Source organism: Charadrius vociferus, unplaced genomic scaffold, assembly GCF_000708025.1.
Source record: "Charadrius vociferus isolate BGI_N301 unplaced genomic scaffold, ASM70802v2 scaffold163, whole genome shotgun sequence".
NCBI classification, from domain to species: domain Eukaryota; kingdom Metazoa; phylum Chordata; class Aves; order Charadriiformes; family Charadriidae; genus Charadrius; species Charadrius vociferus.
Window position 1 is genome coordinate 18,977,175 of NW_009648332.1, and position 11,180 is coordinate 18,988,354.

The window sequence follows — 11,180 nt, forward strand, 5'->3', positions numbered from 1 at the left end:
TAATTTAATTTTTAACATTTTGCATAGCATTAATATGCAAACAACATACCTTCAGATTACATCTCCCTCGACATATCGCAAACCATATTGCAGGCAAAACTCCAAACCTGTAAGCAAAGCAGTGTTATTACTATTGTAACTAATGCGTATAATTTGCATCGACACGTAAATGAAGGATGGGTTATAATTACTTCACTGTGAAAATAATTATTGTAAATAATTTATACATTTCTAATCACTTAAAAGAGAATCCTTTATTACCTAGAGTAAAAGCCATGTTTGGTCTTCCAGTATCAGCATCATATCACATACAGGGGAGTGAAATATAAATCAATATTAATGCAAAGTAGACAAAGCAACAGAAAAATCACAAAAACAGTAAAGGAGACAAATTTTCCCCCTGCCAGAATGCATCTCCTGAGTACGCCTTGACTGCAAGGTCATCAACTCCAGATATATAACCTTAAAGTATTACTCATTGGCAGGGATGTCACTACAGATGATTAACCTGGTAACTGATTATGACACCTAGTAAGGCAGAGAGGTAAATTTCAAATTTACTAGGTGACTGAAATAGAATATTTATGGGAGCTTTTCAAAAATCCAGCAGAAAACTGCACGCATCAAGATGTTTCATTAAAATGAGAACAAGGGAATATATACAGAAAGCATTTTCTGGCTTACTATTAATTCTGTCCTAGGTTTTAACCAAAGGAGAAAACCCACAAGAAAGCAACCAGACAGTCCTGGCACAGACACAAGTTCAGATAATATCCAAATTTGATAAATTTGGATATATCAAATATATATCAAAATAAATATTCTTGATCAATATATATTCAGGATCAAAATCTCAGTTTCAATTGGCAATTCCAAAATTTGGAGCTGGATTTCAAACTTGGACAAATATCAGAGGGATTTAGATATGCGTATTGTGATTTAGAGTCATCTCAATGCATGCTGAAAACATGGGGAAACAAAGCAAGATGTTTAAAGTGTGCAGCCCGGCACACACAGAGCTGTCAGAGGCCGTGACTTCGCAGTACACAGCTTACAACGTCTGGTCATATTTTGAAATGGCAGTCAGCAGGGGCCACGTTCACCTACACAGGTTCGTAACTTTAGGCAGAATTGGGCATCTAAGTCAAAAAATGCACTCCTGGTAATACAAACAGCTGTATTTTATTTCAAAAAAGGCATAAGACATTTACACATTTCTGACAAAGTCAGAGCACAGCACAACGCGTCTGTATTCTTGCTATTTAGCAAGGTATGTTCAAACCCCCTTTAGTGAGTATGGCAGCAATCATCAAACACAATTAGCATTATGTAAGTATGTGCATAGCAAATAAACTTCTTATAAGCAGGAAACAACAACAAAAAGCTGTTGTGAGGCCAGCACTGTTTAAAAAATGCAAAAGCAGAAGGTGTCACAGAGCCAATGAGCACATAGGACCGTGGCTCTGCTACACCAAACTACCACCACAGGACTGATACACAGGTTTCTGGGCAGATTTTTCTCAATGACTGAAAGAAATACAAATTCACCACAAAATAGGAAAGTCACACAAGGACATGAAAAAATATCATCTTTATATTCTGCTTTCACCATGAAAGCCAGGTATCAGCACTACTGTATTGTGAGCGATGGTAACTACCACATTGGACAGTTTCTCCTCCTCTGATCCAAGACTGTCATTGATGTTTGAAAGGGACAGATTTTAAAATATTCCACGCAATACACATGCAGCTTAGCAAACTGCTCTGGAGAAAGTCGAACAAGTACTCTTCCTGAGACAAGGGGATATAATGGAGGATCTAATAAGATACAACTGGCTCCATCCAAGTCTCATTTTTTCAGTACAAAAAACAGAATGATGGTGACTGTCAAGACCCTGCTTGCTTTCTGACAGCCCCCACATTTTTTCTTGAAGAATCTGAGAAACTCAAACCCAACAATTTCTTCTGTTAATACTTTCAAACTGGACAATATAACAAACACCACACAAACAGATTGTGCTGTGAACCTTCTAGTGTATATTTGTTTGTATTCCTACCCAAATTCTGTCCTACTTTTATGTATCTGAAAAATCTTAGCAAAAAAAACATGATCATCATCTCGTAAAGGTCCAGTGTTGTTTGTTTCCATAGGAAATCTCTAAAATATAGTGTAAGATTTATCTGGTTCTCACAGATATAAAATGAAGGGTTGAGGTCCTAATTTCCTGTTGTTATTAATAGCTTAGCTGAAAGGGGAAAATTTAAATAATATTAAAGGAAGCTTTTTGGCAACTACTTTAAGGAACTTCTGCTGCTTTCTAACAGGCATTAAAATAATGAAATTAGCACTGGTAAATTAGTCATTCCATGTAGTTTAAGATCAGCCTGAGATACATTTGTTTGAACTGTGAACCTGTGGTTCTACATGATAGAATCTTAACTTTTCAGTCTTCAGGCAGTCCTAAAAAGATGATTTTACTAAAAGTAGAGAGCAATTACTTCATTCATTAGGCAGTGGTAATTGCATTTTCTTATAAGGTAAAGCCACTTCCCATATAAGAAATCACCTGTTGCTACAACTTCAGCAGTTTACAGGATGTTAAAAATGGTAATCTGTATGGCTTACCTTTTTGTTATTTTTGTATGCTCCTTTCTTTCTCTTAATATCTGTTGACATTTCAAGGAAGGAAACATTACCAGTCCGATGTTCATATAATTAGTCTACTTAGTGTACATTGATATTGCTCGTTTCAATAAGATGCACTTAAGAGTTGTGCCAGGGTTGGGTTGGCATTTCTTTGCATCCCTGACAAACCAGTGCCTTACCCATATAGTATACTGTATTCCAGAAATCTTGGTTTGATAAACTTACAAATTCCTTTTTGGGGGTAAAGACTGCCAGAACTTTCAATTAAGCATTTTGATTCAGTTACATGCAGACACCTAATCTTATTCTCCAACTAACTAATTACCATAGACACAGCGTACACAGCATCCATCAAACCTGCTCCATAAAAAAAAAAAAACAAAAAAAACCTGTAACGTTTCTTCATTTAAAAGAGAATGTTGTGGTTTAAGCCCAGACAGCAGCTAGGACCATGCAGCCGCTCACGCAGTTCTTCCCCTTCCCCGGAAGGGCAGGGAGAAGAGGGAGAAAAGGAGGGGAAACGGGAAAAAACTTGTGGGTTGAGACAGACAGTTTAATAGAACAATAACAGAAAAGGAATAATAATAATAAAAAAAAAAAATACAAGACACAAGTCACTCTCACCACCCGCTAAATTGGTGAATCGGCACTGTTCCAAGCAGCGATCATGAGTACCCCTCTTCCCTGGCTAACCCCATGTATATACTGAGCATGACATCTATGCTATGGAATATTCCATTGGCCATTCCTTCGTTTTACCTATGCTTCTTATCAGCTTCTATGGGAAGCTGAAAAAAGTCCTTGAAAAATATAAATATCACCTGGCAACAACTAAAACACTATGCGTTATTGACATCCCTGTCATACCAAATCTGAAACACAGCATCCACCAGAAAAAAAAAAACCCAAATCTATCCCAGCTGAAACCAGGACAGAGAAATAAAGAATTACTGTGTAATTTTGTTTCTTTAGCAATAGCTATGTCTACACAGTGCAGTGGAGCACAGAAGAGTGTTGCTGGGCTACCTCTGGACACACTACTCTGACTCACCTTTGCGTTACTACGTGAAGGTACTATCCTAGGCCCTGAAGGGGTCCAGGTACAAAGCCATAGCTTTGAATCAGAGATCTTCAGTCCTGCTGCTCTTTTTTGAGGTGTCTTGGGAATGCTTTTTGAACAAACATGATGAATATTTTCAATATTTGTCATTAAACTTCACTGAAAAATATCTTTGCTAAACTTTTCATGTATGAGTTGGCCATATCGGACATGTGCACCGAGATAAAATTAATTGCCAAAAAACTTAATGGAAAAGGTAGGGCTAGGTTTTGAAAGAAATCTCACAAAATTTCAGAGAACAGCACAATATTTTAAAGATAGAACTAAAGATAAAAATTTCCCGCAGAATCAGGCTGGTGTCGTCTTTTTCATTCTTGAATATTTAATAAAATTTATGTAAACATTGTTAAAATTTTTATTTATATTTTCAAGTCAGTATCTGCAAGAAGTAAAAATATGCACAACAAAACCTTTGAGTTTCTGAAACATTTCTCAATTTTGGTGGCAATTTTTTTATGTAAAGGCAAACAATTCCTTTAACATATCCATATTCGTAGTACTCATCACCAGCAAGCAGGGGATCAAAATAGAAACCACAGAGAGAGCCAAGGGAGAATATTTAATAGTTTAAAATTTTGTTTAGTCTAGTGGGATTTGTAACGCTGAAACATGTAATTCCCAGCTGCCCCAATGTATTTGAAAATCCTTCCAAGGGTTCAGAACTGAGTACTTACATGACTTATATGACTGAATAGCTCAGTCTCAATGCTAGAAACCTCAGTACACTGGAAAAAAAAAAAACAACAAACCCACGATTAGAAACATATCGCAGTGCACTTTTCATCTGACAAGAAAAGTGGTTAAAATATCTCAAAAAGATGCAGATGTCAAACATTAATCATAACCAATACACACTGCTATGGTCCAGTAACTGCTGGTACTTAATTTCAACAAAATCACAATCCTTTCTCAACCTTTTCTATGTGGCTGTGTAAACATGACAGCAACTTTAAATCTTGTTGACAGTGACTTCCGTACCTGTCAGCGGGCAGGCAGCTGCAGTTCAAAGAGTGCTGCACAGAAAAACACTTCCGAATTCCCATCCCGAGCTCCAAAGTCAACTACATATTTTGGGACACAGTTGAATGCTAAGTCAAAAATGTCACTGCCTTACAAGCAATTAAACAATTAAATAGTATGGCTATGAAGCAGGGAACAAAGGTTTATTAGAAAGGAAAATCAACTGGAATTTGAAGCAGGACAGAATGCTTTTTTAGCCACCTTCAGAGATAATTAAATCAAACTTGTAAACCCCACAATTTTAAGCAGAGCATATCTTCAGCAATATACCCAGATTATCATAGCAATTAGGAATATGATAGACAAATAAGTACTTCCATGTATATTGCACGTACCTGCCTACATACATAAAAGCTAATACCTGAAACCCCTGTTAGTATGTAAACTGGAATTCAACCATGATTTCCACTGCCATTACTAGAGAGATTCCTTTGAGAAGTCTGAGAAGAGCTAAAAGAGTAGAAATAACTTCTGCATGAATTCATTAGCCATCCTATGAAGTTCTGTTGCTTGATTATCTTCTTTAATAATACATCTTACACTGTTTCACTGGGTACACTCAGAGTTTTATTATTTCTTAGATCATGTATTTTTCTTTAGTAGCATTCTGTTGATTCAAGTCACTCCAAATAACAACACACAGAATAATGGATTCAAATAGAATGACTGGAAGGACTTCTGGATTCTAACAAACATGCAAGTTTGTCTGTAGCAGAACATGATTATATGATAAAAGGTTTCAGAAGAAATGTCAGATGAAGAGGATATGTCTTTTAAGCTGGTCTAAACAACATATTTAGTTGTTAAGCCTGAGTTTTGTGCATATTTTAGGGTTGAGTTTTTAATATTTTTAATATTTATCCAGATCAGTAACATGAAAGATCAAAGTGAAGTTATAGTAGGTATGTTTGCCTTTTGATATCTCAACTCTATTGTATTTTAATATTCATCCATCCCCACAGGGCAATTTCAGCCACCAAAAGCATCAGTGCCTACAGGCTTCTGTTACAGAGAATTTCTATTGAAAAAATTTGGCATATTTCTAATTATATTCCAATCCTCTGGGGAAAATCCCTGTATTGTAACTGCAGCCTGGCATTACTCTCTGCAGTTTCTTGAACTAAATAAAGAAAGCGTTAGCAATTTGATTAGTAGAACCTGATTGCTTTCCCTGAACATTACAGTATGTTAAATGAGAAGCTGCATAAAACAAATAAATGAAGCAGGTGCATGTCAGATTCTGATTTGGAAGACTGCCAACTGATCAACTCCACCAAGGTTTTATTATCTAACCAGAAACACATTTTGTTGATGCTTAGACTTTTCCCTCAAGAATAACTTCTGCCAACACTGGAAACAGCTCAATGAACAAAATGCTGTAACTATTGAAGATTCAGGTAAATGCTCTGTAGCAAGCATTGTGCCCAACAGGCTCTTAGCCCGCTGTATATGCATATAGACACACGTGCAGGTTAGTCTGAAAATATATTCCAACCTTTATGCCAATGAAAAAAACACCAAAATGACAGCAGGACTTCAAAAAAAAAGAGACCATGTTTTTCCACGGTCTTTGTGATAAACATTAAAACGACGATTGAACAGAAAATCTCATATTCGGTAATTTGGAGGGCATATTTTCCAACTGGATAGCTTCCTTTGGATCCTAGTAAACAGCTGGAGGGGATGGATAGAATATTTGGTAATATTGTCTACTTGGCTTTTCTTCTCCTTTCATCAAACTTTTAAACGGTTTGCAGTGGAAAAGCATGACCGTAACATCTTGTATTTATGCCCAGTGCACATAATTTGCAAAAATGTCAAAGTGACCTGCCATACACTCATTCCATGACAAGAATGTTAACAGTTTTAATTGACATTTTAATGCTGCCTCTAGTTCATGTAAAATATGTACTGCACTATTGTTTAGGTCTACACTTGCACTGAATTTCAGTTCCTGGGGACTGTCCCCCCCCCTTATATGAGAAGACGTAAATTCTACTGCTGTCATAGATGCTTAGGAATTTGGAGTCTTAAAAGTAGCCATGGATTTACAGAAGCATATTTTTTAAGCATCAAAATTGCTAGTTTCAAGACTATTTGAATCAGTTCAAATGCTAAGGTGTTTCTTCCACTCTGCATTACAAAACATTTCAACCTGTTTATGGCTCTTCTTTTCAACTCAGTGATAGCACATGTAGCACGGTAGCACCTAATAGTACCCTTCCCTTTGGGGAAAGATCCCATGAATACCGATTAAACATATTTACTTTGCATGGGTTTTAATATGTATATCACTAAAGCGAAAATTCACAAAAACGTGTTTATGATAGAAGCTTAAATTGCATTGTCCTTCAGCAAGGTACACATACTTTTGCAAACTGTACCTCAAATTTGATAGTGGAACACATGGGGTTTTTTTAAACATTGCCAAAAAGTTTATAAAAAAAGAAACCTATACCTTTTCAAAGAGAAAAAAACCTTAGTCCTAAGCATTTTGTTATTGTACGGATAATACTCGCAGAAAATAATAGAAAAATTGGTTGGAAGAGACTTCAAGCAGTCCCATACTTTCAGACTCCTACCACAACAAAGGATTAAAAATACCTAACTAATTTTTGGCAGATGATTGTTTATCATTTTTATTGTTCATTAAAGCCCTTAGTGATGGAGATTTCACCGAATTCTATGAAACTTATACAAGGGAGTATCTCCCACTGTCCTTACTTTGAGTGCTTTTTATTCAGGCTTTATATAAATCTCACTTTCTGCAAAAGAAGCTCAACTGTCCTTGCGGCGGGGGACATTTCTTGCCTTTCTCTTCACTTTTCTTTAAAGCATTTGAAGACATACCATGTCTCAAGTCCCCTCTTCTCTATTCTTAACACCCACAATAATGTTCCATTTCTTTTTCATAAGTTACATTTTTTAGACTTTGGATCCTTCCTTCTCTGCGTCACTTGATTCTCCCTGGTTGGTCCCAACATTTCTTGAAGTTTATGTCAAAATGTGACAAAAGAACTCCAGCAGAGGCTTTATTAACACTGAGAGGAGAAGAAGAATTACTTCCTATTTCTGAATACACTGCTTTCACATCCCAGGATGAGGCCTGCCTGTTTCCACAATGGCAGAACTTTACTGATTCGTGTTCAGTTTATGATTCACAAAGGGGGACTTGTAAACCACTAGGTTTACGATAGCAATACTGCTATCTAACAGATCATTCTCTAACTTTTATACATAAATTTTCTCCCCTAAGAGTAGTATTTTGAATCCCCCTTAATCAACTACATTTTTTTTGTATCAGACCCTTTTTTCAATTTATCAAGAATGCTTTGAATTGCAATTCTGTCCTACAAAGTACTTGGATCCCCTCCCAGCTTGGTACCATCTAGAAACTTAGTAAGCAATTCTCTATACCTTCAAAGCTGTAAATACAAATATTGAGCACTTAAAATACCTGTGTGATACCAATTCTTTATATATACATTTTTTTCCTAAAGACAGACTATACTTGCAGGGAAAAGTTCTGATCAAATTCAGTCAGGTTAAAGAAGATACTGTACCTTTTCAGTAAGAAGGAAAAGTTCTGATCAAATTCATTCAGGTTAAAGAAGAAGATACTGTACCTTTTCAGTAAGAACACCTTACTTTCAGGGGATAACAAAAATGACGAAACAAGTTCCTATTGAGATCTAAATTTGTATTTGTGTTTTAGTGTTTTCTTATTGATGCAACTATTATGCGAGAAGAAATCTGAAGGTATGGCAAATCACACAGTACTGTGTTTGCAAATACCATCACAGTGTGCTAAGTAAGAAAGATGTAGCTCCAGGCTCTGTCCATCCATCCCAGAATAAGTCTCCTCTATCATGCATCAGACTGCTCCCTCAAATTTTTATTATGCAAACTGCCTTAGACACAGGATTAATCCCAAATCCCAACTATAACTACAGATTAGGGAATTATCCAGCAGACCAGCTCCTTTATAAACCATGATCTGACTCTTCTTCAACGTAATTAACTAGTATCATCCATTATGATGTAGTATCCAGTAGTGATATCCACTATCTAGTATCCACCGGATATCAGACTATCTAGTAGTGATAGGACAAGGGGGAACGGCTATAAACTGGAAGAGGGCAGGTTTAGATTAAACATTAGGAAGAAGTTTTTCACTTTGAGGGTGGTAAGGCACTGGAACAGGTTGCCCAGAGAGGTTGTTGAAGCCCCATCCCTGCAGGTGTTCAAGGCCAGGCTGGACATGACCTTGGGCAACCTGGTGTAGTGGGAGGTGTCCCTGCCCATGGCAGAGGGGTTGGAACTCAATGATCTTCAAGGTCCTTTCCAACCTAAACCATTCTATGATTCTATGATTATTATGATACATTAAAATTATTCAGGAGTTTAAAAACGTCATCAATATGCTATTCTGATTAAAATTCTTAGTAAGTTGCTAACATTCTTGAAGACCTGGAAATGAATAAAGGGCTATCTGTATATGATCATAATTCTTAAACAAGAAAATCTTCCTGTGAGGAGCTCTTCAGAGACATATTCTGAAAAAGTCCACAGTCTTACTGACAGCATGTGGGGTGAAATGAAATCAAATAAGAACATGAGACCAGCTGTGTTGGGTCAGAAAAAAAGCTCCATATAGCCTGTATCCTTTCTCTGACAGTGGCCAAAAAGTGGATTATCAGGAAAGGGAGGTGTGTAGTGATATTTCATTCAAATTCTCTTATCCTTTAGTCCTCAGAAAGTTCTTGATGAACGGGTTGTATCTTTTTGTCCCTCAGTGGATATCTCCTTCATGATCTTGACTAGTCACCATCTCTTTCTGTATACTCCTGTTCTTAAGCAGTAAAATAAAAAGCACACACCTTTAAGTGTTTCTGCTGCCTTACATTCTGATCATATCTCAAGTTGAACAACTTCCCACATCCTTTGGAGCCTAATATATTCCAGTCACAAGAATAGGAAGATGGAAAGACAAAAAAAGTAAATTAATTACACTCCCAGAAAAATCTTTCCTTCTTCATTTTTACTCTACTTCTACCTAGCAAGAAACACCATTTTAAAAAAATTGGCAACATAAGACCCAAAGCATTTTAGAAAGACAAAATTCATGTGGTTTATAGCTGGTATACTCTTGCTACTTGGGCCAGACCCTTTTCTGAGTATGCATGCAGGGACCAGCTGCATCATTTTCTCCATTGAGATATGATCGTTTACTTTGTAAGAAAGAAATATAGTGAATTGCACTTGGATAAAACTAATATTAGCAATGGAAGAATGGGTCATCTAATCTATCGCCTTTTTCCACAGAACTGGTATTTACCATGGTGTGTCTTTCTGTCCTTTGCCACTCCAGTCATAAGTGATGGGGGAACTGAAACGTCTACAAACAGGACAACATTTCCTACTTTAACAGAAGCAACCTTTTTCTTGTTTTGCAGAATTCCAGTTTCACATTTGTGTACCGCCAGTCCTCACTGCCCACTACGCCACAGCTCTACCAGCAGTCTGCATACAGGCAAGAACCACTGTCAGAAATGCCAGTAACAGTGCTGTACCAAAGCCATCCCTCAGCTCGGAGACTTCCTTGTGAGCCTGTTTATATGAGGTTTACTCCGGGGTGGGGGAAGAAACCCTATCATTTCCTCACTTTCTAAAGCATTAAATTAATAAGAAGAGAAGCTAATGTCCTGGGGTGTCCCTCTGAAAACTATCCTAGAAAATCAGCCCCAGCAGCCTGAATTGCTGAAACAGCAGGATACCACGAGCAGCTGCCGTTTCTTTGTCATGTCATTTTCTGGCTGGCAGTCTTTTTTAAAAATGCAAGAAATGCAGTCAACACCCACTGCTAAAATTTTAAAGCTACTGCTTAAAATAATGCTTTCACAGGGAGACAGTGCTGCAACACCTCTACATAAAAGGTATCTGCCCTGCATCTGTTCACCCCTCTATGCAGGTTGAAAGGAATCTTGCTCACCTTAACATTCTGCGCTTGAGATCAAGCAAGATGCTTTCATTTTAAGCTGAAGCCTAATTTAAAACAGAATGGCACAAATTGTACCTTCAGCTACAGTTGTAATGCATGGATATAGCTTTGTTTGAAAGATGCCTCAATTTCCCTTCAAAAAGAAAGGAGAGAGAGACTCATGCAGCAAGAATATAACTCAAGGTGAACTTCACCTGGTGCACACTTCCTAGGAGAAGAAAAGGAAATATGAGTGAGCTCATAGGAAAGTTAGGAAACATCTGTAACAAGGGATAAGCTAGTTGTGGGGCTCAGATTTCCCTGTTATAATCTTTGACTTCAGGGCCATGACCACACCTGAGAATTACACTCCTTATTTTTCTGCACTAAGCAGAGAGAAAGAAAACATAGGG